Genomic DNA, 25,096 nt, shown 5'->3' with positions numbered 1-25,096 from the left:
AGCCGCCGCCCACTGCAATGAATCTGAATAACTCCTCCTTTAGGGCGCAAGCAACTCCCCTCCCCCTTGCAGTCTTTCCAATTCACGATACAAAAAGACGGACAGGACAGGTTGCCTGACTTTCCGTCACTGCCACCCTTTGCCATCCTTACCCGTAGAAAGCCCTTTCATCATCCCCAAACCCTAATCTTTTCCCTTTCCTTCCCAGCCCCCAAACCCTGCCCTCTGTACCTTTCTCACCACCCGCTTCCCTTCTCCTGTCATCCCCCTACCACCCGGGAAAAAAAGAGATTGCCCCCTCCTTCCACTAGCCCACCCTCCCACCCAAAGAACAACTTCTTCTGCGCAGCTTGTTTTCTAGGCAGCAGCGCTATTGTGATGTCATCGGGGGGCATTGTGACAAGCCGCCAGTGTTCCGTCTCTTCATGTTGTGCACTGTTCAAACCGAAAATACATCAACAGGCAGGCTACAGAAAAGCTTACTAACAAAGGTTAGAGAGGGGCTTTCTCAGAGGGCTTTTTACAGTTTGTCTATTCCCAATTAGCCGGTTTAGTATACTTAATGAAAGTACTAATTCTTTCATAGGCCGCCCATTCTTAGTATTTGACGTTCAGGTAACAACAGGTAACTTTATTTGGAGTGGAAGCAGAGAGATAACACCAGATGCCAATTGTAGATCCTCTCACACCTGTGGTCACTGCAGCATCTGACTCCACTTTGTCCAAAAGGGATCTATTCCATTCAATTACACATGATCTAGATTAGACTGACAACAAGATACTGCACGGGACATAGCAGAGTTGGTGAAGTTGAGTGGTGATGAGTTTGCTATTTGGATGAATAAAGCAAGTAAAAAGTGTGTTAGATAAAAATTCATTTCAATTCGCTAATCGGGCTAATATGAATCAGGTGAATCGAGTTCTGCTTTTGGAAACTGGGTTAAGAAGGGGTGCACCGTTCCTGGAGGTACTGCAATACCAGGTCAATGCGTGGAGTGGACAGAGCAAGCTCTTTTTCCATCTCCCTGTTCTAAAAATCCATTTAATATATGGTCCCCAGATAGGGGACGTATCAGATATTAAACTGATAAGAACAGATACTACACTTGATCTTAGCCAAAAGGCCGAGAAGCGATAACCAGAATTGGTTTGGGCCTCGAGTGGCACCCTGGCCTATGCCGGACACATCTTAGGGAGAGAGAGCGAGAGGGAGACAAACCCACGCCTACACAAGACATTTTGTCACCCAAGCCAACCCTTGAAAAGGCTGCTTTGCAGAGCAAAAACAAGAAGAATGGTGCGTTTTGCAGCCGCCGCCCACTGCAATGAATCTGAATAACTCCTCCTTTAGGGCGCAAGCAACTCCCCTCCCCCTTGCAGTCTTTCCAATTCACGATACAAAAAGACGGACAGGACAGGTTGCCTGACTTTCCGTCACTGCCACCCTTTGCCATCCTTACCCGTAGAAAGCCCTTTCATCATCCCCAAACCCTAATCTTTTCCCTTTCCTTCCCAGCCCCCAAACCCTGCCCTCTGTACCTTTCTCACCACCCGCTTCCCTTCTCCTGTCATCCCCCTACCACCCGGGAAAAAAAGAGATTGCCCCCTCCTTCCACTAGCCCACCCTCCCACCCAAAGAACAACTTCTTCTGCGCAGCTTGTTTTCTAGGCAGCAGCGCTATTGTGATGTCATCGGGGGGCATTGTGACAAGCCGCCAGTGTTCCGTCTCTTCATGTTGTGCACTGTTCAAACCGAAAATACATCAACAGGCAGGCTACAGAAAAGCTTACTAACAAAGGTTAGAGAGGGGCTTTCTCAGAGGGCTTTTTACAGTTTGTCTATTCCCAATTAGCCGGTTTAGTATACTTAATGAAAGTACTAATTCTTTCATAGGCCGCCCATTCTTAGTATTTGACGTTCAGGTAACAACAGGTAACTTTATTTGGAGTGGAAGCAGAGAGATAACACCAGATGCCAATTGTAGATCCTCTCACACCTGTGGTCACTGCAGCATCTGACTCCACTTTGTCCAAAAGGGATCTATTCCATTCAATTACACATGATCTAGATTAGACTGACAACAAGATACTGCACGGGACATAGCAGAGTTGGTGAAGTTGAGTGGTGATGAGTTTGCTATTTGGATGAATAAAGCAAGTAAAAAGTGTGTTAGATAAAAATTCATTTCAATTCGCTAATCGGGCTAATATGAATCAGGTGAATCGAGTTCTGCTTTTGGAAACTGGGTTAAGAAGGGGTGCACCGTTCCTGGAGGTACTGCAATACCAGGTCAATGCGTGGAGTGGACAGAGCAAGCTCTTTTTCCATCTCCCTGTTCTAAAAATCCATTTAATATATGGTCCCCAGATAGGGGACGTATCAGATATTAAACTGATAAGAACAGATACTACACTTGATCTTAGCCAAAAGGCCGAGAAGCGATAACCAGAATTGGTTTGGGCCTCGAGTGGCACCCTGGCCTATGCCGGACACATCTTAGGGAGAGAGAGCGAGAGGGAGACAAACCCACGCCTACACAAGACATTTTGTCACCCAAGCCAACCCTTGAAAAGGCTGCTTTGCAGAGCAAAAACAAGAAGAATGGTGCGTTTTGCAGCCGCCGCCCACTGCAATGAATCTGAATAACTCCTCCTTTAGGGCGCAAGCAACTCCCCTCCCCCTTGCAGTCTTTCCAATTCACGATACAAAAAGACGGACAGGACAGGTTGCCTGACTTTCCGTCACTGCCACCCTTTGCCATCCTTACCCGTAGAAAGCCCTTTCATCATCCCCAAACCCTAATCTTTTCCCTTTCCTTCCCAGCCCCCAAACCCTGCCCTCTGTACCTTTCTCACCACCCGCTTCCCTTCTCCTGTCATCCCCCTACCACCCGGGAAAAAAAGAGATTGCCCCCTCCTTCCACTAGCCCACCCTCCCACCCAAAGAACAACTTCTTCTGCGCAGCTTGTTTTCTAGGCAGCAGCGCTATTGTGATGTCATCGGGGGGCATTGTGACAAGCCGCCAGTGTTCCGTCTCTTCATGTTGTGCACTGTTCAAACCGAAAATACATCAACAGGCAGGCTACAGAAAAGCTTACTAACAAAGGTTAGAGAGGGGCTTTCTCAGAGGGCTTTTTACAGTTTGTCTATTCCCAATTAGCCGGTTTAGTATACTTAATGAAAGTACTAATTCTTTCATAGGCCGCCCATTCTTAGTATTTGACGTTCAGGTAACAACAGGTAACTTTATTTGGAGTGGAAGCAGAGAGATAACACCAGATGCCAATTGTAGATCCTCTCACACCTGTGGTCACTGCAGCATCTGACTCCACTTTGTCCAAAAGGGATCTATTCCATTCAATTACACATGATCTAGATTAGACTGACAACAAGATACTGCACGGGACATAGCAGAGTTGGTGAAGTTGAGTGGTGATGAGTTTGCTATTTGGATGAATAAAGCAAGTAAAAAGTGTGTTAGATAAAAATTCATTTCAATTCGCTAATCGGGCTAATATGAATCAGGTGAATCGAGTTCTGCTTTTGGAAACTGGGTTAAGAAGGGGTGCACCGTTCCTGGAGGTACTGCAATACCAGGTCAATGCGTGGAGTGGACAGAGCAAGCTCTTTTTCCATCTCCCTGTTCTAAAAATCCATTTAATATATGGTCCCCAGATAGGGGACGTATCAGATATTAAACTGATAAGAACAGATTTTGATTTAATGAAGCTTTCCAAAGCACCGCAAAAATGCATGACCGAAGTCACACCAAAAACAGTGCAAAGGCTAGGATTCGTGTGGACCCCTCCGTGAGAAGAGGATCCCCAAAAATCAACCCCGTCCCTCCGAGCCAGAAGGCCACAGCGAGGGTCAGGGATCTTCGGTGCTCCCCCAAGCCGAAGCCTGGTTGAGCCTTGTTGTTGCTCCCAGCGTCCACCGAGGCATCTTACCCAAGTGGAGTAGGGAGCTACTAGTCGTTGGTTTCGCAGCCGAGACTGCCCGGACCGTCAACCGGTGTTGGTTTCTCAGCCCAAGGCTGACCGGACCTCCAACCGGGTGTTGGTTTCTCAGCCCAAGGCTGACCGGACCTCCAACCGGGTGTTGGTTTCTCAGCCCAAGGCTAAGAGGACCTCCAACCGGGTGTTGGTTTCTCAGCCAAAGCTGACCCGGACCTCCAACCGAGTGTTGGTTTCTCAGCCCAAAGCTGACCGGACCTCCGACCGGGATTATAAAAATTTCCCTTCTTAGCCAGAAGGCCGGGATAGGGCAATATGCTTGGAAAGTATGAATAGGCAAGGCGCGGCGTGCGACAGAGTCTGAGGCTTACCAGGGTCCCAACCTAGCAAGTTCAGACTCCCTCCAGGGTGTCCATTCCTGGGGCACATTGCACCATAACCCCCACACTTACTCAGTCTAATAGCCTCGATCCTGGTAGGGCCATGGTTTCCTCTAGATGGATATACTATCCTCCTAAAGTACTAACAAGCGCAACCTTCCAGTGTGCATTGCATCATTGTACTAAGGTGGCCGGAGCCTTAAACCACCTTTTCGAACGATACTACTACACTTGATCTTAGCCAAAAGGCCGAGAAGCGATAACCAGAATTGGTTTGGGCCTCGAGTGGCACCCTGGCCTATGCCGGACACATCTTAGGGAGAGAGAGCGAGAGGGAGACAAACCCACGCCTACACAAGACATTTTGTCACCCAAGCCAACCCTTGAAAAGGCTGCTTTGCAGAGCAAAAACAAGAAGAATGGTGCGTTTTGCAGCCGCCGCCCACTGCAATGAATCTGAATAACTCCTCCTTTAGGGCGCAAGCAACTCCCCTCCCCCTTGCAGTCTTTCCAATTCACGATACAAAAAGACGGACAGGACAGGTTGCCTGACTTTCCGTCACTGCCACCCTTTGCCATCCTTACCCGTAGAAAGCCCTTTCATCATCCCCAAACCCTAATCTTTTCCCTTTCCTTCCCAGCCCCCAAACCCTGCCCTCTGTACCTTTCTCACCACCCGCTTCCCTTCTCCTGTCATCCCCCTACCACCCGGGAAAAAAAGAGATTGCCCCCTCCTTCCACTAGCCCACCCTCCCACCCAAAGAACAACTTCTTCTGCGCAGCTTGTTTTCTAGGCAGCAGCGCTATTGTGATGTCATCGGGGGGCATTGTGACAAGCCGCCAGTGTTCCGTCTCTTCATGTTGTGCACTGTTCAAACCGAAAATACATCAACAGGCAGGCTACAGAAAAGCTTACTAACAAAGGTTAGAGAGGGGCTTTCTCAGAGGGCTTTTTACAGTTTGTCTATTCCCAATTAGCCGGTTTAGTATACTTAATGAAAGTACTAATTCTTTCATAGGCCGCCCATTCTTAGTATTTGACGTTCAGGTAACAACAGGTAACTTTATTTGGAGTGGAAGCAGAGAGATAACACCAGATGCCAATTGTAGATCCTCTCACACCTGTGGTCACTGCAGCATCTGACTCCACTTTGTCCAAAAGGGATCTATTCCATTCAATTACACATGATCTAGATTAGACTGACAACAAGATACTGCACGGGACATAGCAGAGTTGGTGAAGTTGAGTGGTGATGAGTTTGCTATTTGGATGAATAAAGCAAGTAAAAAGTGTGTTAGATAAAAATTCATTTCAATTCGCTAATCGGGCTAATATGAATCAGGTGAATCGAGTTCTGCTTTTGGAAACTGGGTTAAGAAGGGGTGCACCGTTCCTGGAGGTACTGCAATACCAGGTCAATGCGTGGAGTGGACAGAGCAAGCTCTTTTTCCATCTCCCTGTTCTAAAAATCCATTTAATATATGGTCCCCAGATAGGGGACGTATCAGATATTAAACTGATAAGAACAGATACTACACTTGATCTTAGCCAAAAGGCCGAGAAGCGATAACCAGAATTGGTTTGGGCCTCGAGTGGCACCCTGGCCTATGCCGGACACATCTTAGGGAGAGAGAGCGAGAGGGAGACAAACCCACGCCTACACAAGACATTTTGTCACCCAAGCCAACCCTTGAAAAGGCTGCTTTGCAGAGCAAAAACAAGAAGAATGGTGCGTTTTGCAGCCGCCGCCCACTGCAATGAATCTGAATAACTCCTCCTTTAGGGCGCAAGCAACTCCCCTCCCCCTTGCAGTCTTTCCAATTCACGATACAAAAAGACGGACAGGACAGGTTGCCTGACTTTCCGTCACTGCCACCCTTTGCCATCCTTACCCGTAGAAAGCCCTTTCATCATCCCCAAACCCTAATCTTTTCCCTTTCCTTCCCAGCCCCCAAACCCTGCCCTCTGTACCTTTCTCACCACCCGCTTCCCTTCTCCTGTCATCCCCCTACCACCCGGGAAAAAAAGAGATTGCCCCCTCCTTCCACTAGCCCACCCTCCCACCCAAAGAACAACTTCTTCTGCGCAGCTTGTTTTCTAGGCAGCAGCGCTATTGTGATGTCATCCTTGGGGCATTGTGACAAGCCGCCAGTGTTCCGTCTCTTCATGTTGTGCACTGTTCAAACCGAAAATACATCAACAGGCAGGCTACAGAAAAGCTTACTAACAAAGGTTAGAGAGGGGCTTTCTCAGAGGGCTTTTTACAGTTTGTCTATTCCCAATTAGCCGGTTTAGTATACTTAATGAAAGTACTAATTCTTTCATAGGCCGCCCATTCTTAGTATTTGACGTTCAGGTAACAACAGGTAACTTTATTTGGAGTGGAAGCAGAGAGATAACACCAGATGCCAATTGTAGATCCTCTCACACCTGTGGTCACTGCAGCATCTGACTCCACTTTGTCCAAAAGGGATCTATTCCATTCAATTACACATGATCTAGATTAGACTGACAACAAGATACTGCACGGGACATAGCAGAGTTGGTGAAGTTGAGTGGTGATGAGTTTGCTATTTGGATGAATAAAGCAAGTAAAAAGTGTGTTAGATAAAAATTCATTTCAATTCGCTAATCGGGCTAATATGAATCAGGTGAATCGAGTTCTGCTTTTGGAAACTGGGTTAAGAAGGGGTGCACCGTTCCTGGAGGTACTGCAATACCAGGTCAATGCGTGGAGTGGACAGAGCAAGCTCTTTTTCCATCTCCCTGTTCTAAAAATCCATTTAATATATGGTCCCCAGATAGGGGACGTATCAGATATTAAACTGATAAGAACAGATACTACACTTGATCTTAGCCAAAAGGCCGAGAAGCGATAACCAGAATTGGTTTGGGCCTCGAGTGGCACCCTGGCCTATGCCGGACACATCTTAGGGAGAGAGAGCGAGAGGGAGACAAACCCACGCCTACACAAGACATTTTGTCACCCAAGCCAACCCTTGAAAAGGCTGCTTTGCAGAGCAAAAACAAGAAGAATGGTGCGTTTTGCAGCCGCCGCCCACTGCAATGAATCTGAATAACTCCTCCTTTAGGGCGCAAGCAACTCCCCTCCCCCTTGCAGTCTTTCCAATTCACGATACAAAAAGACGGACAGGACAGGTTGCCTGACTTTCCGTCACTGCCACCCTTTGCCATCCTTACCCGTAGAAAGCCCTTTCATCATCCCCAAACCCTAATCTTTTCCCTTTCCTTCCCAGCCCCCAAACCCTGCCCTCTGTACCTTTCTCACCACCCGCTTCCCTTCTCCTGTCATCCCCCTACCACCCGGGAAAAAAAGAGATTGCCCCCTCCTTCCACTAGCCCACCCTCCCACCCAAAGAACAACTTCTTCTGCGCAGCTTGTTTTCTAGGCAGCAGCGCTATTGTGATGTCATCGGGGGGCATTGTGACAAGCCGCCAGTGTTCCGTCTCTTCATGTTGTGCACTGTTCAAACCGAAAATACATCAACAGGCAGGCTACAGAAAAGCTTACTAACAAAGGTTAGAGAGGGGCTTTCTCAGAGGGCTTTTTACAGTTTGTCTATTCCCAATTAGCCGGTTTAGTATACTTAATGAAAGTACTAATTCTTTCATAGGCCGCCCATTCTTAGTATTTGACGTTCAGGTAACAACAGGTAACTTTATTTGGAGTGGAAGCAGAGAGATAACACCAGATGCCAATTGTAGATCCTCTCACACCTGTGGTCACTGCAGCATCTGACTCCACTTTGTCCAAAAGGGATCTATTCCATTCAATTACACATGATCTAGATTAGACTGACAACAAGATACTGCACGGGACATAGCAGAGTTGGTGAAGTTGAGTGGTGATGAGTTTGCTATTTGGATGAATAAAGCAAGTAAAAAGTGTGTTAGATAAAAATTCATTTCAATTCGCTAATCGGGCTAATATGAATCAGGTGAATCGAGTTCTGCTTTTGGAAACTGGGTTAAGAAGGGGTGCACCGTTCCTGGAGGTACTGCAATACCAGGTCAATGCGTGGAGTGGACAGAGCAAGCTCTTTTTCCATCTCCCTGTTCTAAAAATCCATTTAATATATGGTCCCCAGATAGGGGACATATCAGATATTAAACTGATAAGAACAGATACTACACTTGATCTTAGCCAAAAGGCCGAGAAGCGATAACCAGAATTGGTTTGGGCCTCGAGTGGCACCCTGGCCTATGCCGGACACATCTTAGGGAGAGAGAGCGAGAGGGAGACAAACCCACGCCTACACAAGACATTTTGTCACCCAAGCCAACCCTTGAAAAGGCTGCTTTGCAGAGCAAAAACAAGAAGAATGGTGCGTTTTGCAGCCGCCGCCCACTGCAATGAATCTGAATAACTCCTCCTTTAGGGCGCAAGCAACTCCCCTCCCCCTTGCAGTCTTTCCAATTCACGATACAAAAAGACGGACAGGACAGGTTGCCTGACTTTCCGTCACTGCCACCCTTTGCCATCCTTACCCGTAGAAAGCCCTTTCATCATCCCCAAACCCTAATCTTTTCCCTTTCCTTCCCAGCCCCCAAACCCTGCCCTCTGTACCTTTCTCACCACCCGCTTCCCTTCTCCTGTCATCCCCCTACCACCCGGGAAAAAAAGAGATTGCCCCCTCCTTCCACTAGCCCACCCTCCCACCCAAAGAACAACTTCTTCTGCGCAGCTTGTTTTCTAGGCAGCAGCGCTATTGTGATGTCATCGGGGGGCATTGTGACAAGCCGCCAGTGTTCCGTCTCTTCATGTTGTGCACTGTTCAAACCGAAAATACATCAACAGGCAGGCTACAGAAAAGCTTACTAACAAAGGTTAGAGAGGGGCTTTCTCAGAGGGCTTTTTACAGTTTGTCTATTCCCAATTAGCCGGTTTAGTATACTTAATGAAAGTACTAATTCTTTCATAGGCCGCCCATTCTTAGTATTTGACGTTCAGGTAACAACAGGTAACTTTATTTGGAGTGGAAGCAGAGAGATAACACCAGATGCCAATTGTAGATCCTCTCACACCTGTGGTCACTGCAGCATCTGACTCCACTTTGTCCAAAAGGGATCTATTCCATTCAATTACACATGATCTAGATTAGACTGACAACAAGATACTGCACGGGACATAGCAGAGTTGGTGAAGTTGAGTGGTGATGAGTTTGCTATTTGGATGAATAAAGCAAGTAAAAAGTGTGTTAGATAAAAATTCATTTCAATTCGCTAATCGGGCTAATATGAATCAGGTGAATCGAGTTCTGCTTTTGGAAACTGGGTTAAGAAGGGGTGCACCGTTCCTGGAGGTACTGCAATACCAGGTCAATGCGTGGAGTGGACAGAGCAAGCTCTTTTTCCATCTCCCTGTTCTAAAAATCCATTTAATATATGGTCCCCAGATAGGGGACGTATCAGATATTAAACTGATAAGAACAGATTTTTGATTTAATGAAGCTTTCCAAAGCACCGCAAAAATGCATGACCGAAGTCACACCAAAAACAGTGCAAAGGCTAGGATTCGTGTGGACCCCTCCGTGAGAAGAGGATCCCCAAAAATCAACCCCGTCCCTCCGAGCCAGAAGGCCACAGCAAGGGTCAGGGATCTTCGGTGCTCCCCCAAGCCGAAGCCTGGTTGAGCCTTGTTGTTGCTCCCAGCGTCCACCGAGGCATCTTACCCAAGTGGAGTAGGGAGCTACTAGTCGTTGGTTTCGCAGCCGAAACTGCCCGGACCGTCAGCCGGTGTTGGTTTCTCAGCCCAAGGCTGACCGGACCTCCAACCGGGTGTTGGTTTTTCAGCCCAAGGCTGACCGGACCTCCAACCGGGTGTTGGTTTCTCAGCCCAAGGCTAACCGCACCTCCAACCGGGTGTTGGTTTCTCAGCCAAAGCTGACCCGGACCTCCAACCGGGTGTTGGTTTCTCAGCCCAAAGCTGACCGGACCTCCGACCAGGATTATAAAAATTTCCCTTCTTAGCCAGAAGGCCGGGATAGGGCAATATGCTTGGAAAGTATGAATAGGCAAGGCGCGGCGTGCGACAGAGTCTGAGGCTTACCAGGGTCCCAACCTAACAAGTTCAGACTCCCTCCAGGGTGTCCAGTCCTGGGGCACATTGCACCATAGCCCCCACACTTACTGAGTCTAATAGCCTCGATCCTGGTAGGGCCATGGTTTCCTCTAGATGGATATACTATCCTCCCAAAGTACTAACAAGCGCAACCTTCCAGTGTGCATTGCATCATTGTACTAAGGTGGCCGGAGCCTTAAACCACCTTTTCGAATGATACTACACTTGATCTTAGCCAAAAGGCCGAGAAGCGATAACCAGAATTGGTTTGGGCCTCGAGTGGCACCCTGGCCTATGCCGGACACATCTTAGGGAGAGAGAGCGAGAGGGAGACAAACCCACGCCTACACAAGACATTTTGTCACCCAAGCCAACCCTTGAAAAGGCTGCTTTGCAGAGCAAAAACAAGAAGAATGGTGCGTTTTGCAGCCGCCGCCCACTGCAATGAATCTGAATAACTCCTCCTTTAGGGCGCAAGCAACTCCCCTCCCCCTTGCAGTCTTTCCAATTCACGATACAAAAAGACGGACAGGACAGGTTGCCTGACTTTCCGTCACTGCCACCCTTTGCCATCCTTACCCGTAGAAAGCCCTTTCATCATCCCCAAACCCTAATCTTTTCCCTTTCCTTCCCAGCCCCCAAACCCTGCCCTCTGTACCTTTCTCACCACCCGCTTCCCTTCTCCTGTCATCCCCCTACCACCCGGGAAAAAAAGAGATTGCCCCCTCCTTCCACTAGCCCACCCTCCCACCCAAAGAACAACTTCTTCTGCGCAGCTTGTTTTCTAGGCAGCAGCGCTATTGTGATGTCATCGGGGGGCATTGTGACAAGCCGCCAGTGTTCCGTCTCTTCATGTTGTGCACTGTTCAAACCGAAAATACATCAACAGGCAGGCTACAGAAAAGCTTACTAACAAAGGTTAGAGAGGGGCTTTCTCAGAGGGCTTTTTACAGTTTGTCTATTCCCAATTAGCCGGTTTAGTATACTTAATGAAAGTACTAATTCTTTCATAGGCCGCCCATTCTTAGTATTTGACGTTCAGGTAACAACAGGTAACTTTATTTGGAGTGGAAGCAGAGAGATAACACCAGATGCCAATTGTAGATCCTCTCACACCTGTGGTCACTGCAGCATCTGACTCCACTTTGTCCAAAAGGGATCTATTCCATTCAATTACACATGATCTAGATTAGACTGACAACAAGATACTGCACGGGACATAGCAGAGTTGGTGAAGTTGAGTGGTGATGAGTTTGCTATTTGGATGAATAAAGCAAGTAAAAAGTGTGTTAGATAAAAATTCATTTCAATTCGCTAATCGGGCTAATATGAATCAGGTGAATTGAGTTCTGCTTTTGGAAACTGGGTTAAGAAGGGGTGCACCGTTCCTGGAGGTACTGCAATACCAGGTCAATGCGTGGAGTGGACAGAGCAAGCTCTTTTTCCATCTCCCTGTTCTAAAAATCCATTTAATATATGGTCCCCAGATAGGGGACGTATCAGATATTAAACTGATAAGAACAGATACTACACTTGATCTTAGCCAAAAGGCCGAGAAGCGATAACCAGAATTGGTTTGGGCCTCGAGTGGCACCCTGGCCTATGCCGGACACATCTTAGGGAGAGAGAGCGAGAGGGAGACAAACCCACGCCTACACAAGACATTTTGTCACCCAAGCCAACCCTTGAAAAGGCTGCTTTGCAGAGCAAAAACAAGAAGAATGGTGCGTTTTGCAGCCGCCGCCCACTGCAATGAATCTGAATAACTCCTCCTTTAGGGCGCAAGCAACTCCCCTCCCCCTTGCAGTCTTTCCAATTCACGATACAAAAAGACGGACAGGACAGGTTGCCTGACTTTCCGTCACTGCCACCCTTTGCCATCCTTACCCGTAGAAAGCCCTTTCATCATCCCCAAACCCTAATCTTTTCCCTTTCCTTCCCAGCCCCCAAACCCTGCCCTCTGTACCTTTCTCACCACCCGCTTCCCTTCTCCTGTCATCCCCCTACCACCCGGGAAAAAAAGAGATTGCCCCCTCCTTCCACTAGCCCACCCTCCCACCCAAAGAACAACTTCTTCTGCGCAGCTTGTTTTCTAGGCAGCAGCGCTATTGTGATGTCATCGGGGGGCATTGTGACAAGCCGCCAGTGTTCCGTCTCTTCATGTTGTGCACTGTTCAAACCGAAAATACATCAACAGGCAGGCTACAGAAAAGCTTACTAACAAAGGTTAGAGAGGGGCTTTCTCAGAGGGCTTTTTACAGTTTGTCTATTCCCAATTAGCCGGTTTAGTATACTTAATGAAAGTACTAATTCTTTCATAGGCCGCCCATTCTTAGTATTTGACGTTCAGGTAACAACAGGTAACTTTATTTGGAGTGGAAGCAGAGAGATAACACCAGATGCCAATTGTAGATCCTCTCACACCTGTGGTCACTGCAGCATCTGACTCCACTTTGTCCAAAAGGGATCTATTCCATTCAATTACACATGATCTAGATTAGACTGACAACAAGATACTGCACGGGACATAGCAGAGTTGGTGAAGTTGAGTGGTGATGAGTTTGCTATTTGGATGAATAAAGCAAGTAAAAAGTGTGTTAGATAAAAATTCATTTCAATTCGCTAATCGGGCTAATATGAATCAGGTGAATCGAGTTCTGCTTTTGGAAACTGGGTTAAGAAGGGGTGCACCGTTCCTGGAGGTACTGCAATACCAGGTCAATGCGTGGAGTGGACAGAGCAAGCTCTTTTTCCATCTCCCTGTTCTAAAAATCCATTTAATATATGGTCCCCAGATAGGGGACGTATCAGATATTAAACTGATAAGAACAGATTGATTTAATGAAGCTTTCCAAAGCACCTCAAAAAATGCATGACCGAAGTCACACCAAAAACAGTGCAAAGGCTAGGATTCGTGTGGACCCCTCCGTGAGGAGAGGGTCCCCAAAAATCAACCCCGTCCCTCCGAGCCAGAAGGCCACAGCAAGGGTCAGGGATCTTCGGTGCTCCCCCAAGCCGAAGCCTGGTTGAGCCTTGTCGTTGCTCCCAGCGTCCACCCAGGCATCTTACCCAAGTGGAGTAGAGAGCTACTAGTTGTTGGTTTCGCAGCCGAAACTGCCCGGACCGTCAACCGGTGTTGGTTTCTCAGCCCAAGGCTAACCGGACCTCCAACCGGATGTTGGTTTCTCAGCCGAAGCTGACCCGGACCTCCAACCAGGTGTTGGTTTCTCAGCCGAAGCTGACCCAGACCTCCAACCGGGTGTTGGTTTCTCAGCCGAAGCTGACCCGGACCTCCAACCGGGTGTTGGTTTCTCAGCCCAAAGCTGAACGGCCCTCCGACCATGATTATAAAAATTTCCCTTCCTAGCCAGAAGGCCGGGATAGAGCAATATGCTCAGAAAGTATGAAAGGGCAAGGTACGGTGTGCTACAGAGCCCAAGGCTCGCCGGGGTCCCAAGCCAGCAAGCTCAGACTCCCTCCCGGGTCGTCAGTCCTGGGGCACATTGCACCATAGCCCCCACACTTACTCAGTCTAATAGCCTCGATCCTGGTAGGGCCATGTTTTCCTCTAGATGAATATACTATACATCAAGAGTACTAGCAAGCGCAACCTTCCAGTGTGCATTGCATCTGCCGAGCCTCACAGATACTACACTTGATCTTAGCCAAAAGGCCGAGAAGCGATAACCAGAATTGGTTTGGGCCTCGAGTGGCACCCTGGCCTATGCCGGACACATCTTAGGGAGAGAGAGCGAGAGGGAGACAAACCCACGCCTACACAAGACATTTTGTCACCCAAGCCAACCCTTGAAAAGGCTGCTTTGCAGAGCAAAAACAAGAAGAATGGTGCGTTTTGCAGCCGCCGCCCACTGCAATGAATCTGAATAACTCCTCCTTTAGGGCGCAAGCAACTCCCCTCCCCCTTGCAGTCTTTCCAATTCACGATACAAAAAGACGGACAGGACAGGTTGCCTGACTTTCCGTCACTGCCACCCTTTGCCATCCTTACCCGTAGAAAGCCCTTTCATCATCCCCAAACCCTAATCTTTTCCCTTTCCTTCCCAGCCCCCAAACCCTGCCCTCTGTACCTTTCTCACCACCCGCTTCCCTTCTCCTGTCATCCCCCTACCACCCGGGAAAAAAAGAGATTGCCCCCTCCTTCCACTAGCCCACCCTCCCACCCAAAGAACAACTTCTTCTGCGCAGCTTGTTTTCTAGGCAGCAGCGCTATTGTGATGTCATCGGGGGGCATTGTGACAAGCCGCCAGTGTTCCGTCTCTTCATGTTGTGCACTGTTCAAACCGAAAATACATCAACAGGCAGGCTACAGAAAAGCTTACTAACAAAGGTTAGAGAGGGGCTTTCTCAGAGGGCTTTTTACAGTTTGTCTATTCCCAATTAGCCGGTTTAGTATACTTAATGAAAGTACTAATTCTTTCATAGGCCGCCCATTCTTAGTATTTGACGTTCAGGTAACAACAGGTAACTTTATTTGGAGTGGAAGCAGAGAGATAACACCAGATGCCAATTGTAGATCCTCTCACACCTGTGGTCACTGCAGCATCTGACTCCACTTTGTCCAAAAGGGATCTATTCCATTCAATTACACATGATCTAGATTAGACTGACAACAAGATACTGCACGGGACATAGCAGAGTTGGTGAAGTTGAGTGGTGATGAGTTTGCTATTTGGATGAATAAAGCAAGTAAAAAGTGTGTTAGATAAAAATTCATTTCAATTCGCTAATCGGGCTAATATGAATCAGGTGAATCGAGTTCTGCTTTTGGAAACTGGGTTAAGAAGGCGTGCACCGTTCCTGGAGGTACTGCAATACCAGGTCAATGCGTGGAGTGGACAGAGCAAGCTCTTTTTCCATCTCCCTGTTCTAAAAATCCATTTAATATATGGTCCCCAGATAGGGGACGTATCAGATATTAAACTGATAAGAACAGATTTTTGATTTAATGAAGCTTTCCAAAGCACCGCAAAAATGCATGACCGAAGTCACACCAAAAACAGTGCAAAGGCTAGGATTCGTGTGGACCCCTCCGTGAGAAGAGGATCCCCAAAAATCAACCCCGTCCCTCCGAGCCAGAAGGCCACAGCGAGGGTCAGGGATCTTCGGTGCTCCCCCAAGCCGAAGCCTGGTTGAGCCTTGTTGTTGCTCCCAGCGTCCACCGAGGCATCTTACCCAAGTGGAGTAGGGAGCTACTAGTCGTTGGTTTCGCAGCCGAGACTGCCCGGACCGTCAACCGGTGTTGGTTTCTCAGCCCAAGGCTGACCGGACCTCCAACCGGGTGTTGGTTTCTCAGCCCAAGGCTGACCGGACCTCCAACCGGGTGTTGGTTTCTCAGCCCAAGGCTAACCGGACCTCCAACCGGGTGTTGGTTTCTCAGCCAAAGCTGACCCGGACCTCCAACCGGGTGTTGGTTTCTCAGCCCAAAGCTGACCGGACCTCCGACCGGGATTATAAAAATTTCCCTTCTTAGCCAGAAGGCCGGGATAGGGCAATATGCTTGGAAAGTATGAATAGGCAAGGCGCGGCGTGCGACAGAGTCTGAGGCTTACCAGGGTCCCAACCTAGCAAGTTCAGACTCCCTCCAGGGTGTCCATTCCTGGGGCACATTGCACCATAACCCCCACACTTACTCAGTCTAATAGCCTCGATCCTGGTAGGGCCATGGTTTCCTCTAGATGGATATACTATCCTCCCAAAGTACTAACAAGCGCAACCTTCCAGTGTGCATTGCATCATTGTACTAAGGTGGCCGGAGCCTTAAACCACCTTTTCGAACGATACTACACTTGATCTTAGCCAAAAGGCCGAGAAGCGATAACCAGAATTGGTTTGGGCCTCGAGTGGCACCCTGGCCTATGCCGGACACATCTTAGGGAGAGAGAGCGAGAGGGAGACAAACCCACGCCTACACAAGACATTTTGTCACCCAAGCCAACCCTTGAAAAGGCTGCTTTGCAGAGCAAAAACAAGAAGAATGGTGCGTTTTGCAGCCGCCGCCCACTGCAATGAATCTGAATAACTCCTCCTTTAGGGCGCAAGCAACTCCCCTCCCCCTTGCAGTCTTTCCAATTCACGATACAAAAAGACGGACAGGACAGGTTGCCTGACTTTCCGTCACTGCCACCCTTTGCCATCCTTACCCGTAGAAAGCCCTTTCATCATCCCCAAACCCTAATCTTTTCCCTTTCCTTCCCAGCCCCCAAACCCTGCCCTCTGTACCTTTCTCACCACCCGCTTCCCTTCTCCTGTCATCCCCCTACCACCCGGGAAAAAAAGAGATTGCCCCCTCCTTCCACTAGCCCACCCTCCCACCCAAAGAACAACTTCTTCTGCGCAGCTTGTTTTCTAGGCAGCAGCGCTATTGTGATGTCATCGGGGGGCATTGTGACAAGCCGCCAGTGTTCCGTCTCTTCATGTTGTGCACTGTTCAAACCGAAAATACATCAACAGGCAGGCTACAGAAAAGCTTACTAACAAAGGTTAGAGAGGGGCTTTCTCAGAGGGCTTTTTACAGTTTGTCTATTCCCAATTAGCCGGTTTAGTATACTTAATGAAAGTACTAATTCTTTCATAGGCCGCCCATTCTTAGTATTTGACGTTCAGGTAACAACAGGTAACTTTATTTGGAGTGGAAGCAGAGAGATAACACCAGATGCCAATTGTAGATCCTCTCACACCTGTGGTCACTGCAGCATCTGACTCCACTTTGTCCAAAAGGGATCTATTCCATTCAATTACACATGATCTAGATTAGACTGACAACAAGATACTGCACGGGACATAGCAGAGTTGGTGAAGTTGAGTGGTGATGAGTTTGCTATTTGGATGAATAAAGCAAGTAAAAAGTGTGTTAGATAAAAATTCATTTCAATTCGCTAATCGGGCTAATATGAATCAGGTGAATCGAGTTCTGCTTTTGGAAACTGGGTTAAGAAGGGGTGCACCGTTCCTGGAGGTACTGCAATACCAGGTCAATGCGTGGAGTGGACAGAGCAAGCTCTTTTTCCATCTCCCTGTTCTAAAAATCCATTTAATATATGGTCCCCAGATAGGGGACGTATCAGATATTAAACTGATAAGAACAGATTTTTGATTTAATGAAGCTTTCCAAAGCACCGCAAAAATGCATGACCGAAGTCACACCAAAAACAGTGCAAAGGCTAGGATTCGTGTGGACCCCTCCGTGAGAAGAGGATCCCCAAAAATCAACCCCGTCCCTCCGAGCCAGAAGGCCACAGCGAGGGTCAGGGATCTTCGGTGCTCCCCCAAGCCGAAGCCTGGTTGAGCCTTGTTGTTGCTCCCAGCGTCCACCGAGGCATCTTACCCAAGTGGAGTAGGGAGCTACTAGTCGTTGGTTTCGCAGCCGAGACTGCCCGGACCGTCAACCGGTGTTGGTTTCTCAGCCCAAGGCTGACCGGACCTCCAACCGGGTGTTGGTTTCTCAGCCCAAGGCTGACCGGACCTCCAACCGGGTGTTGGTTTCTCAGCCCAAGGCTAACCGGACCTCCAACCGGGTGTTGGTTTCTCAGCCAAAGCTGACCCGGACCTCCAACCGGGTGTTGGTTTCTCAGCCCAAAGCTGACCGGACCTCCGACCGGGATTATAAAAATTTCCCTTCTTAGCCAGAAGGCCGGGATAGGGCAATATGCTTGGAAAGTATGAATAGGCAAGGCGCGGCGTGCGACAGAGTCTGAGGCTTACCAGGGTCCCAACCTAGCAAGTTCAGACTCCCTCCAGGGTGTCCATTCCTGGGGCACATTGCACCATAACCCCCACACTTACTCAGTCTAATAGCCTCGATCCTGGTAGGGCCATGGTTTCCTCTAGATGGATATACTATCCTCCCAAAGTACTAACAAGCGCAACCTTCCAGTGTGCATTGCATCATTGTACTAAGGTGGCCGGAGCCTTAAACCACCTTTTCGAACGATACTACACTTGATCTTAGCCAAAAGGCCGAGAAGCGATAACCAGAATTGGTTTGGGCCTCGAGTGGCACCCTGGCCTATGCCGGACACATCTTAGGGAGAGAGAGCGAGAGGGAGACAAACCCACGCCTACACAAGACATTTTGTCACCCAAGCCAACCCTTGAAAAGGCTGCTTTGCAGAGCAAAAACAAGAAGAATGGTGCGTTTTGCAGCCGCCGCCCACTGCAATGAATCTGAATAACTCCTCCTTTAGGGCGCAAGCAACTCCCCTCCCCCTTGCAGTCTTTCCAATTCACGATACAAAAAGACGGACAGGACAGGTTGCCTGACTTTCCGTCACTGCCACCCTTTGCCATCCTTACCCGTAGAAAGCCCTTTCATCATCCCCAAACCCTAATCTTTTCCCTTTCCTTCCCAGCCCCCAAACCCTGCCCTCTGTACCTTTCTCACCACCCGCTTCCCTTCTCCTGTCATCCCCCTACCACCCGGGAAAAAAAGAGATTGCCCCCTCCTTCCACTAGCCCACCCTCCCACCCAAAGAACAACTTCTTCTGCGCAGCTTGTTTTCTAGGCAGCAGCGCTATTGTGATGTCATCGGGGGGCATTGTGACAAGCCGCCAGTGTTCCGTCTCTTCATGTTGTGCACTGTTCAAACCGAAAATACATCAACAGGCAGGCTACAGAAAAGCTTACTAACAAAGGTTAGAGAGGGGCTTTCTCAGAGGGCTTTTTACAGTTTGTCTATTCCCAATTAGCCGGTTTAGTATACTTAATGAAAGTACTAATTCTTTCATAGGCCGCCCATTCTTAGTATTTGACGTTCAGGTAACAACAGGTAACTTTATTTGGAGTGGAAGCAGAGAGATAACACCAGATGCCAATTGTAGATCCTCTCACACCTGTGGTCACTGCAGCATCTGACTCCACTTTGTCCAAAAGGGATCTATTCCATTCAATTACACATGATCTAGATTAGACTGACAACAAGATACTGCACGGGACATAGCAGAGTTGGTGAAGTTGAGTGGTGATGAGTTTGCTATTTGGATGAATAAAGCAAGTAAAAAGTGTGTTAGATAAAAATTCATTTCAATTCGCTAATCGGGCTAATATGAATCAGGTGAATCGAGTTCTGCTTTTGGAAACTGGGTTAAGAAGGGGTGCACCGTTCCTGGAGGTACTGCAATACCAGGTCAATGCGTGGAGTGGACAGAGCAAGCTCTTTTTCCATCTCCCTGTTCTAAAAATCCATTTAATATATGGTCCCCAGATAGGGGACGTATCAGATATTAAACTGATAAGAACAGATTTTTGATTTAATGAAGCTTTCCAAAGCACCGCAAAAATGCATGACCGAGGTCACACCAAAAACAGTGCAAAGGCTAGGATTCGTGTGGACCCCTCCGTGAGAAGAGGATCCCCAAAAATCAACCCCGTCCCTCCGAGCCAGAAGGCCACAGCGAGGGTCAGGGATCTTCGGTGCTCCCCCAAGCCGAAGCCTGGTTGAGCCTTGTTGTTGCTCCCAGCGTCCACCGAGGCATCTTACCCAAGTGGAGTAGGGAGCTACTAGTCGTTGGTTTCGCAGCCGAGACTGCCCGGACCGTCAACCGGTGTTGGTTTCTCAGCCCAAGGCTGACCGGACCTCCAACCGGGTGTTGGTTTCTCAGCCCAAGGCTGACCGGACCTCCAACCGGGTGTTGGTTTCTCAGCCCAAGGCTAACCGGACCTCCAACCGGGTGTTGGTTTCTCAGCCAAAGCTGACCCGGACCTCCAACCGGGTGTTGGTTTCTCAGCCCAAAGCTGACCGGACCTCCGACCGGGATTATAAAAATTTCCCTTCTTAGCCAGAAGGCCGGGATAGGGCAATATGCTTGGAAAGTATGAATAGGCAAGGCGCGGCGTGCGACAGAGTCTGAGGCTTACCAGGGTCCCAACCTAGCAAGTTCAGACTCCCTCCAGGGTGTCCATTCCTGGGGCACATTGCACCATAACCCCCACACTTACTCAGTCTAATAGCCTCGATCCTGGTAGGGCCATGGTTTCCTCTAGATGGATATACTATCCTCCCAAAGTACTAACAAGCGCAACCTTCCAGTGTGCATTGCATCATTGTACTAAGGTGGCCGGAGCCTTAAACCACCTTTTCGAACGATACTACACTTGATCTTAGCCAAAAGGCCGAGAAGCGATAACCAGAATTGGTTTGGGCCTCGAGTGGCACCCTGGCCTATGCCGGACACATCTTAGGGAGAGAGAGCGAGAGGGAGACAAACCCACGCCTACACAAGACATTTTGTCACCCAAGCCAACCCTTGAAAAGGCTGCTTTGCAGAGCAAAAACAAGAAGAATGGTGCGTTTTGCAGCCGCCGCCCACTGCAATGAATCTGAATAACTCCTCCTTTAGGGCGCAAGCAACTCCCCTCCCCCTTGCAGTCTTTCCAATTCACGATACAAAAAGACGGACAGGACAGGTTGCCTGACTTTCCGTCACTGCCACCCTTTGCCATCCTTACCCGTAGAAAGCCCTTTCATCATCCCCAAACCCTAATCTTTTCCCTTTCCTTCCCAGCCCCCAAACCCTGCCCTCTGTACCTTTCTCACCACCCGCTTCCCTTCTCCTGTCATCCCCCTACCACCCGGGAAAAAAAGAGATTGCCCCCTCCTTCCACTAGCCCACCCTCCCACCCAAAGAACAACTTCTTCTGCGCAGCTTGTTTTCTAGGCAGCAGCGCTATTGTGATGTCATCGGGGGGCATTGTGACAAGCCGCCAGTGTTCTGTCTCTTCATGTTGTGCACTGTTCAAACCGAAAATACATCAACAGGCAGGCTACAGAAAAGCTTACTAACAAAGGTTAGAGAGGGGCTTTCTCAGAGGGCTTTTTACAGTTTGTCTATTCCCAATTAGCCGGTTTAGTATACTTAATGAAAGTACTAATTCTTTCATAGGCCGCCCATTCTTAGTATTTGACGTTCAGGTAACAACAGGTAACTTTATTTGGAGTGGAAGCAGAGAGATAACACCAGATGCCAATTGTAGATCCTCTCACACCTGTGGTCACTGCAGCATCTGACTCCACTTTGTCCAAAAGGGATCTATTCCATTCAATTACACATGATCTAGATTAGACTGACAACAAGATACTGCACGGGACATAGCAGAGTTGGTGAAGTTGAGTGGTGATGAGTTTGCTATTTGGATGAATAAAGCAAGTAAAAAGTGTGTTAGATAAAAATTCATTTCAATTCGCTAATCGGGCTAATATGAATCAGGTGAATCGAGTTCTGCTTTTGGAAACTGGGTTAAGAAGGGGTGCACCGTTCCTGGAGGTACTGCAATACCAGGTCAATGCGTGGAGTGGACAGAGCAAGCTCTTTTTCCATCTCCCTGTTCTAAAAATCCATTTAATATATGGTCCCCAGATAGGGGACGTATCAGATATTAAACTGATAAGAACAGATACTACACTTGATCTTAGCCAAAAGGCCGAGAAGCGATAACCAGAATTGGTTTGGGCCTCGAGTGGCACCCTGGCCTATGCCGGACACATCTTAGGGAGAGAGAGCGAGAGGGAGACAAACCCACGCCTACACAAGACATTTTGTCACCCAAGCCAACCCTTGAAAAGGCTGCTTTGCAGAGCAAAAACAAGAAGAATGGTGCGTTTTGCAGCCGCCGCCCACTGCAATGAATCTGAATAACTCCTCCTTTAGGGCGCAAGCAACTCCCCTCCCCCTTGCAGTCTTTCCAATTCACGATACAAAAAGACGGACAGGACAGGTTGCCTGACTTTCCGTCACTGCCACCCTTTGCCATCCTTACCCGTAGAAAGCCCTTTCATCATCCCCAAACCCTAATCTTTTCCCTTTCCTTCCCAGCCCCCAAACCCTGCCCTCTGTACCTTTCTCACCACCCGCTTCCCTTCTCCTGTCATCCCCCTACCACCCGGGAAAAAAAGAGATTGCCCCCTCCTTCCACTAGCCCACCCTCCCACCCAAAGAACAACTTCTTCTGCGCAGCTTGTTTTCTAGGCAGCAGCGCTATTGTGATGTCATCGGGGGGCATTGTGACAAGCCGCCAGTGTTCCGTCTCTTCATGTTGTGCACTGTTCAAACCGAAAATACATCAACAGGCAGGCTACAGAAAAGCTTACTAACAAAGGTTAGAGAGGGGCTTTCTCAGAGGGCTTTTTACAGTTTGTCTATTCCCAATTAGCCGGTTTAGTATACTTAATGAAAGTACTAATTCTTTCATAGGCCGCCCATTCTTAGTATTTGACGTTCAGGTAACAACAGGTAACTTTATTTGGAGTGGAAGCAGAGAGATAACACCAGATGCCAATTGTAGATCCTCTCACACCTGTGGTCACTGCAGCATCTGACTCCACTTTGTCCAAAAGGGATCTATTCCATTCAATTACACATGATCTAGATTAGACTGACAACAAGATACTGCACGGGACATAGCAGAGTTGGTGAAGTTGAGTGGTGATGAGTTTGCTATTTGGATGAATAAAGCAAGTAAAAAGTGTGTTAGATAAAAATTCATTTCAATTCGCTAATCGGGCTAATATGAATCAGGTGAATCGAGTTCTGCTTTTGGAAACTGGGTTAAGAAGGGGTGCACCGTTCCTGGAGGTACTGCAATACCAGGTCAATGCGTGGAGTGGACAGAGCAAGCTCTTTTTCCATCTCCCTGTTCTAAAAATCCATTTAATATATGGTCCCCAGATAGGGGACGTATCAGATATTAAACTGATAAGAACAGATTGATTTAATGAAGCTTTCCAAAGCACCGCAAAAAATGCATGACCGAAGTCACACCAAAAACAGTGCAAAGGCTAGGATTCGTGTGGACCCCTCCGTGAGGAGAGGGTCCCCAAAAATCAACCCCGTCCCTCCGAGCCAGAAGGCCACAGCAAGGGTCAGGGATCTTCGGTGCTCCCCCAAGCCGAAGCCTGGTTGAGCCTTGTCGTTGCTCCCAGCGTCCACCCAGGCATCTTACCCAAGTGGAGTAGAGAGCTACTAGTTGTTGGTTTCGCAGCCGAAACTGCCCGGACCGTCAACCGGTGTTGGTTTCTCAGCCCAAGGCTAACCGGACCTCCAACCGGGTGTTGGTTTCTCAGCCGAAGCTGACCCGGACCTCAAACCGGGTGTTGGTTTCTCAGCCGAAGCTGACCCAGACCTCCAACCGGGTGTTGGTTTCTCAGCCGAAGCTGACCCGGACCTCCAACCGGGTGTTGGTTTCTCAGCCCAAAGCTGAACGGACCTCCGACCATGATTATAAAAATTTCCCTTCCTAGCCAGAAGGCCGGGATAGAGCAATATGCTCAGAAAGTATGAAAGGGCAAGGTACGGTGTGCTACAGAGCCCAAGGCTCGCCGGGGTCCCAAGCCAGCAAGCTCAGACTCACTCCCGGGTCGTCAGTCCTGGGGCACATTGCACCATAGCCCCCACACTTACTCAGTCTAATAGCCTCGATCCTGGTAGGGCCATGTTTTCCTCTAGATGAATATACTATACATCAAGAGTACTAGCAAGCGCAACCTTCCAGTGTGCATTGCATCTGCCGAGCCTCACAGATACTACACTTGATCTTAGCCAAAAGGCCGAGAAGCGATAACCAGAATTGGTTTGGGCCTCGAGTGGCACCCTGGCCTATGCCGGACACATCTTAGGGAGAGAGAGCGAGAGGGAGACAAACCCACGCCTACACAAGACATTTTGTCACCCAAGCCAACCCTTGAAAAGGCTGCTTTGCAGAGCAAAAACAAGAAGAATGGTGCGTTTTGCAGCCGCCGCCCACTGCAATGAATCTGAATAACTCCTCCTTTAGGGCGCAAGCAACTCCCCTCCCCCTTGCAGTCTTTCCAATTCACGATACAAAAAGACGGACAGGACAGGTTGCCTGACTTTCCGTCACTGCCACCCTTTGCCATCCTTACCCGTAGAAAGCCCTTTCATCATCCCCAAACCCTAATCTTTTCCCTTTCCTTCCCAGCCCCCAAACCCTGCCCTCTGTACCTTTCTCACCACCCGCTTCCCTTCTCCTGTCATCCCCCTACCACCCGGGAAAAAAAGAGATTGCCCCCTCCTTCCACTAGCCCACCCTCCCACCCAAAGAACAACTTCTTCTGCGCAGCTTGTTTTCTAGGCAGCAGCGCTATTGTGATGTCATCGGGGGGCATTGTGACAAGCCGCCAGTGTTCCGTCTCTTCATGTTGTGCACTGTTCAAACCGAAAATACATCAACAGGCAGGCTACAGAAAAGCTTACTAACAAAGGTTAGAGAGGGGCTTTCTCAGAGGGCTTTTTACAGTTTGTCTATTCCCAATTAGCCGGTTTAGTATACTTAATGAAAGTACTAATTCTTTCATAGGCCGCCCATTCTTAGTATTTGACGTTCAGGTAACAACAGGTAACTTTATTTGGAGTGGAAGCAGAGAGATAACACCAGATGCCAATTGTAGATCCTCTCACACCTGTGGTCACTGCAGCATCTGACTCCACTTTGTCCAAAAGGGATCTATTCCATTCAATTACACATGATCTAGATTAGACTGACAACAAGATACTGCACGGGACATAGCAGAGTTGGTGAAGTTGAGTGGTGATGAGTTTGCTATTTGGATGAATAAAGCAAGTAAAAAGTGTGTTAGATAAAAATTCATTTCAATTCGCTAATCGGGCTAATATGAATCAGGTGAATCGAGTTCTGCTTTTGGA

At 48.5% G+C, this 25,096-nt stretch overlaps 14 non-coding genes and 6 pseudogenes across 14 annotated transcripts; all 20 read right to left on the bottom strand.

Moving 5' to 3' along the window:
* Window positions 1–945: 945 nt before the first annotated feature.
* LOC142263509 (U2 spliceosomal RNA) lies at window positions 946–1,136 on the bottom strand. The gene has a single exon (XR_012730558.1). It is a non-coding gene; the product is annotated as a U2 spliceosomal RNA (small nuclear RNA).
* A 1,117-nt stretch (window positions 1,137–2,253) lies between these two features.
* LOC142263507 (U2 spliceosomal RNA) lies at window positions 2,254–2,444 on the bottom strand. The gene has a single exon (XR_012730557.1). It is a non-coding gene; the product is annotated as a U2 spliceosomal RNA (small nuclear RNA).
* Window positions 2,445–3,561: 1,117 nt separating this feature from the next.
* On the bottom strand, window positions 3,562–3,756 carry LOC142263539 (U2 spliceosomal RNA). The gene has a single exon (XR_012730585.1). It is a non-coding gene; the product is annotated as a U2 spliceosomal RNA (small nuclear RNA).
* A 1,959-nt stretch (window positions 3,757–5,715) lies between these two features.
* On the bottom strand, window positions 5,716–5,906 carry LOC142263506 (U2 spliceosomal RNA). Its single transcript, XR_012730556.1, has one exon. It is a non-coding gene; the product is annotated as a U2 spliceosomal RNA (small nuclear RNA).
* Window positions 5,907–7,024: 1,118 nt separating this feature from the next.
* On the bottom strand, window positions 7,025–7,215 carry LOC142263505 (U2 spliceosomal RNA). The gene has a single exon (XR_012730555.1). It is a non-coding gene; the product is annotated as a U2 spliceosomal RNA (small nuclear RNA).
* A 1,117-nt stretch (window positions 7,216–8,332) lies between these two features.
* Window positions 8,333–8,523, bottom strand: LOC142263458 (U2 spliceosomal RNA). The gene has a single exon (XR_012730513.1). It is a non-coding gene; the product is annotated as a U2 spliceosomal RNA (small nuclear RNA).
* A 1,117-nt stretch (window positions 8,524–9,640) lies between these two features.
* Window positions 9,641–9,836, bottom strand: LOC142263544 (U2 spliceosomal RNA). Its single transcript, XR_012730589.1, has one exon. It is a non-coding gene; the product is annotated as a U2 spliceosomal RNA (small nuclear RNA).
* A 697-nt stretch (window positions 9,837–10,533) lies between these two features.
* On the bottom strand, window positions 10,534–10,675 carry LOC142263576 (U2 spliceosomal RNA; annotated as a pseudogene).
* Window positions 10,676–11,792: 1,117 nt separating this feature from the next.
* Window positions 11,793–11,983, bottom strand: LOC142263504 (U2 spliceosomal RNA). Its single transcript, XR_012730554.1, has one exon. It is a non-coding gene; the product is annotated as a U2 spliceosomal RNA (small nuclear RNA).
* A 1,117-nt stretch (window positions 11,984–13,100) lies between these two features.
* On the bottom strand, window positions 13,101–13,294 carry LOC142263547 (U2 spliceosomal RNA). The gene has a single exon (XR_012730592.1). It is a non-coding gene; the product is annotated as a U2 spliceosomal RNA (small nuclear RNA).
* Window positions 13,295–13,978: 684 nt separating this feature from the next.
* Window positions 13,979–14,105, bottom strand: LOC142263567 (U2 spliceosomal RNA; annotated as a pseudogene).
* Window positions 14,106–15,222: 1,117 nt separating this feature from the next.
* LOC142263545 (U2 spliceosomal RNA) lies at window positions 15,223–15,418 on the bottom strand. The gene has a single exon (XR_012730590.1). It is a non-coding gene; the product is annotated as a U2 spliceosomal RNA (small nuclear RNA).
* A 697-nt stretch (window positions 15,419–16,115) lies between these two features.
* LOC142263573 (U2 spliceosomal RNA) lies at window positions 16,116–16,257 on the bottom strand (annotated as a pseudogene).
* Window positions 16,258–17,374: 1,117 nt separating this feature from the next.
* On the bottom strand, window positions 17,375–17,570 carry LOC142263543 (U2 spliceosomal RNA). The gene has a single exon (XR_012730588.1). It is a non-coding gene; the product is annotated as a U2 spliceosomal RNA (small nuclear RNA).
* Window positions 17,571–18,267: 697 nt separating this feature from the next.
* On the bottom strand, window positions 18,268–18,409 carry LOC142263572 (U2 spliceosomal RNA; annotated as a pseudogene).
* Window positions 18,410–19,526: 1,117 nt separating this feature from the next.
* Window positions 19,527–19,722, bottom strand: LOC142263542 (U2 spliceosomal RNA). The gene has a single exon (XR_012730587.1). It is a non-coding gene; the product is annotated as a U2 spliceosomal RNA (small nuclear RNA).
* Window positions 19,723–20,419: 697 nt separating this feature from the next.
* On the bottom strand, window positions 20,420–20,561 carry LOC142263571 (U2 spliceosomal RNA; annotated as a pseudogene).
* Window positions 20,562–21,678: 1,117 nt separating this feature from the next.
* LOC142263503 (U2 spliceosomal RNA) lies at window positions 21,679–21,869 on the bottom strand. The gene has a single exon (XR_012730553.1). It is a non-coding gene; the product is annotated as a U2 spliceosomal RNA (small nuclear RNA).
* Window positions 21,870–22,986: 1,117 nt separating this feature from the next.
* On the bottom strand, window positions 22,987–23,180 carry LOC142263546 (U2 spliceosomal RNA). The gene has a single exon (XR_012730591.1). It is a non-coding gene; the product is annotated as a U2 spliceosomal RNA (small nuclear RNA).
* Window positions 23,181–23,864: 684 nt separating this feature from the next.
* On the bottom strand, window positions 23,865–23,991 carry LOC142263566 (U2 spliceosomal RNA; annotated as a pseudogene).
* Between the last annotated feature and the right edge of the window lie 1,105 nt (window positions 23,992–25,096).

This window comes from Anomaloglossus baeobatrachus, unplaced genomic scaffold, assembly GCF_048569485.1.
Source record: "Anomaloglossus baeobatrachus isolate aAnoBae1 unplaced genomic scaffold, aAnoBae1.hap1 Scaffold_2590, whole genome shotgun sequence".
In the NCBI taxonomy this organism is placed as follows: Eukaryota; Metazoa; Chordata; class Amphibia; order Anura; family Aromobatidae; genus Anomaloglossus; species Anomaloglossus baeobatrachus.
Note: the sequence above shows the minus strand (reverse complement) of the source record. Positions and strands in the feature narration are given on the sequence as shown.